At 40.2% G+C, this 4,792-nt stretch overlaps 1 pseudogene; it reads left to right on the top strand.

Moving 5' to 3' along the window:
- Nucleotides 1-1,328: 1,328 nt before the first annotated feature.
- Nucleotides 1,329-3,887, top strand: LOC136144746 (histone H3.3A-like; annotated as a pseudogene).
- Nucleotides 3,888-4,792: the final 905 nt, after the last annotated feature.

The following is a 4,792-nucleotide window of genomic DNA, read 5'->3' as shown; positions in this document are numbered from 1 at the left end:
GAGTGCGCATTAAGGCAACACAGTAAAGAACACAGCACTTTTCAGTACAAGCAGCCTGGTCTTGAGAGCGTTGGCCTCCCGTAGGAGGAAAGAAAGAAAACAGGTGGGAGCGAGTCATGCCTGTCCCATCAGTGTGGAGAACAGACTTCGTCTGCTTTTGAAAACTGGAGTTTCTCTTCCCTGACGCCATGGCCCATAGCAAACACACTCAGCAGCATGCATCAATCCCTCACTATGGACCAGTTTCTGTGTGAGATCTTACAAAAGGTAAGATGATTAAACCATCATCGTTGCTCTCAAGTGCCTGGAAGTCTGCCTCAAGAGCCTGAGAGAGAACAAGAAAGATCAAGGCAATATGACCTGTAGATGAAACAAGGATAATCAAAACCTAGATTTTGTACTTCAGGTCTAAGCAGGGGGCCAGAGCAGAAAAGACGGCTCAGTTTAATACAGCTCTTAAGAGCTAGGGTGAAGATTCAAAGTGCCATTGGCATTAGCAAGCAGAGTCGGGGATGCCTTCTCAAAGCTAAAATTTCACAAGGACTTCACCAGGCTGAAAGATCAGGCATGGAATTCTAGGCCAATGGAAAAATATGCCAGAAAGCTTATTGGTGGGAAAGCCCAAGGAATGTGTTCGGTACAGTTCTGTCACTCAGCCATATCTGACACTAGCAACCCCATGGACTGCAGCATGCCAGGCCTCCCTGTCCATCACCAACTCCTAGAGTTTACTCAAACTCACGTCCATTGAGTCGGTGATGCCATCCAACCATCTCATCCTCTGTCGTCCCCTTCTCTTCCCGCCTTCAATCTTGCTCAGCATCAGGGTCTTTTCAAACGAGTCAGTTTTTTGCATCAGGTGGCCAAAGTAATGGAGCTTCAGCTTCAGCATCAATCTGCCCAATGAATATTCAGGACTGATCTCCTTTAGGATGGACTGGTTGGATCTCCTTGAAGTCCAAGGGACTCTCAAGAGTCTTTTCCAACACCACAGTTCAAAAGCATCTATTCCTCGGCACTCAGCTTTCTTTACAGTCCAACTCTCACATCCATACGTGACTACTGGAAAAACCATAGCTTTGTCTAGATGGACCTTTGTGTAAAGTAATGTCTCTGCTTTTTAATATGCTGTCTAGGTTTGTCATAACTTTTCTTTCAAGGAGCAAGCGTTTTTTTTATTTCATGGTTGCAGTCACCATCTGCAGTGATTTTGGAACCCCAAAAATAAAGTCTGTCACTGTTTCCATTGCTTCTTTTAGGAAAAGGCAAATATACTTATGCACTTTTAAATCCCTAAGTCATGTGGAGTCAAAGGAAGGTCTTTAACCATGAAAATCACACAGAACCGATCACAGTGGGACCCTCCGGGCGCCGTGCAGGGGAGCTGCAGAAGTGAGCACAGAGGCAGGAGAGCTGGTGAGACCAGTCACAGGGGAGGCCGCGGCTAGGGAGTGTCTTCAGAGACAGAGAAGAGATGGTGGGCTTGGCAGATATTTTGGACAAACAGCTAAATCAAGGTGTACCACAGTCTTGAGTAAATATTTGAATATCATGCTGTGCTAAAATTGGGGTCCCAAAAATTAAAGGAAAGGACGGGCCCTAATATCTCCCAATATAAACATAAGAGAACTACCATGAAGAAGAGTCACTTCATCCAGGCATTTGTGCTCTGCAAAGATGCCAGGACAAAACTAAATACTTTATTTCACTATGTATTTATGAAGCACTTCACTCATCCCAAATTTTCATTTGGGATGTATTACACTCTCTACATACATAATCTCATTTGCTACTTTAAAAAAAGTTTTTAAAAGCAAGTTATATTATTTTACATATTTTTAGACAATAAAGCCAAGTTTTATTTTTTAAGTACCTTGCCCAAAGTCACAGTTAATAAACTGTTGGCTTACACATACAGGGGAACAAAGCAAGAAAATATTTCAACAATATTCAATTGATTTTTAAAATGTCTGTATCCCAGAAGTTTATGTGGCCCAGCCTCTGACCATTAAATAAATTCCCGAAGGAGACAGTTTCTTTCAAACATTGCTGGTGGAAATGAAAATTGGTGTGCTCCATCTGGAAGGGAATTTGGAGATACTTAACAAAATTTCATATTCACCAACATTCTGACTCAGCAATTTCACTTCTAGTAATTTATCCAGCATCTACACCTCCAAAAATATGAAAATAAATATGAACATTTTTTATTGTAGCATTGCTTGCATATACAAAATACTGGAAACAACCTAAGTGTCCATAAATTGAAAAGTTATTCAATAAACTATAGTCCATCCATACACTGGATGCTAGGTAGCCATTAAACAAGGGGTGGGGGGGGGGGGAGACAATTTCCCTGAATTGGTATGGACTAACTTTAATGATCTGACTTTTAAGTGAAAAAGAGCTGTTTAAACTGTTTTCTGTAGAGTATATTATAGCAAGAACCTTGTTAGGTCACTTTAGTCAGACGCCCCACCGCCTTACTCTTTGGCTACAAGTTCCCATTGGCCCAGGTCGTACGCAGAGCTGAGCCCCATCTCATGACTCCGCTGTAAAACCCCACCACAGTGGTCCCTCCACCTGCCGTGATGGTCCTGAACAAAGTCTGCCTTACAATCTTTAACACACATCATTGAATATATTTTTTCTTTAACTTTAGTAAAGTTGTATTTGATGCATGGGTATGAGTTAGAAATTCAGAAATTATTTCACATGTATACTTGGATTATAGTAAGTGAATATGAGGTGAAAAATGAGGGCCAAGTTTCTCCCGGTTAGAGAAAGGAGTTATAAATAAGGAAAGGAAGAAACTGACAATAAATCTAGTGATGTGGGACTGGGATTAAAACTTAGTATGAACTCATAGTTTTAACATGTGTGTGTGCATAGATAGAAACAGAAATAAATATATATGCATATCTTACATTAATAAGTAAATACATACTTTTAAAAGTTATCTTTCCAGAGAAATCTTAGAAGCACTAACATCTCAGCAGCAAAAACATAGGATATCTAGTGGACATCTTTCGGTTTCTAAGTATATTTGATAAAAGGAAATAGAGCTCCTTGAAGATGTAGGAAATTGGAGGACAGGAGCATTAAAAATTACAGTACTTTCAATTGTGTTCGCAGCCGCCGCCGCGCCGCCGTCGCTCTCCAACCCAGCGCCACCTCTAGCTCGCCGAGCTCCAGCCGAAGAAGGGGGTGAGTAAGGAGGTCTCTATACCACTGCTCGTACAAAGCAGACTGCCCGCAGATCGACCAATGGTAAAGCACCGAGGAAGCAACTCGCTACAAAAGCCGCTCGCAAGAGTGCGCCCTCTGCTGGAGGGGTGAAGGAACCTCATCGCTACAGGCCTGGTACTGTGGCACTCCGTGAAATTAGACGTTAGCAGAAGTCCATTGAACGTCTGATCCGCAAACTTCCCTTCCAGCGTCTGGTGCGGTAAATTGCTCAGGACTTCAAAACAGACCTGTGCTTCCAGAGCGCAGCTATCGGTGCTTTGCAGGAGGCAAGTGAGGCCTATCTGGTTGGCCTTTTTGAAGACACCAACCTGTGTGCTATCCATGCCCAACGTCTAACAATTATGCCAAAAGACATCCAGCTAGCACGCCGCATATGTGGAGAACGTGCTTAAGAATCCACTATGATGGGAAACATTTCATTCTTTAAAAAAAAAAAATTCTCTTCTTCCTGTTATTCGTAGTTTTGAACGTTAGGTTTTTTTTTTCCATGGGGTCAAAAGGTACCTAAGTGTATGATTGCAAGTGGAAAAATAGGGGACAGAAATCAGGTATTGGCAGTTTTTCCATTTTCATTTGTGTGTGAATTTTTAATATAAATGCAGGGACATAAAGCATTTAATGAAAGTCAAAATATTTCAGTGAACAAGTTTTAGCAGTTCAACTTTATAACTATTATCAATAAACCTATTAAATTTTTCTGGACAATGCCAGCATTTGGATTTTTTAAAACAAGTAAATTTCTTATTGACTGCAAAAAAAAAATTACATGTATAAGATGAGCCTGAAATATTTATGGCACCAAAAATTAAGAAGGAAATATTCAATAAATGATGTGAACATGTTGAGAAAGACACATGGATTAAATTGAATAAGCTCCCACTGACTAAATCTGGGACAGTTTGAGCAAAAAATAAATAAAAGTAGTAACAGATTATAACACATAGGCTAAAATAAATATTCATGAATCCATACTAATACAAAAAATAAATGAATAATAAATAAGTGGAGATGAAGGACTTGCTCTTCCTTACAGCAGAATTCAATTAATAATTTTACAAGGAATGATAAAAATTAAAAATGACCATTAGTAAACACCACAGTGAACATTGTTGCAGAGAAGTAATCATTGAAGGATGCTCAAGTTAATGGGCAAAAGTGAGATGAGAAACAGGACATTTGAATAGTCTCAAAGTATCTCCCCACAAGGTATTTATTCATGACAAATGTGAAAACACATTTACAGTGGATAATTCTATCATTCAGCACCTTAATCAAGTGATACCATAACCATAACCAAATCGATATCATTAGTGGCACAAACTGCACACATGCACCTTCTGGAGTGATGCACAGAGGAGGACAAAGGTCATAACCTCACTTCAGTAGTGATCTTGCCAAAAATGCTTTATCCCTTCTAATCAGACAAATTCAGGCTGAGGGATATTTGATAAGATAACTACTAGGTTGTTGTTGTTTAGTTGCTAAGTCATGTCCAACTCTTTGCAACCCCATGGACTGTAGCCCATCAGGCTCCTCTGTCCAT

The sequence above is a fragment of the Muntiacus reevesi genome, chromosome 12 (genome assembly GCF_963930625.1).
Source record: "Muntiacus reevesi chromosome 12, mMunRee1.1, whole genome shotgun sequence".
In the NCBI taxonomy this organism is placed as follows: Eukaryota; Metazoa; Chordata; class Mammalia; order Artiodactyla; family Cervidae; genus Muntiacus; species Muntiacus reevesi.
This window is presented reverse-complemented; position numbering and strand designations above follow the sequence as displayed.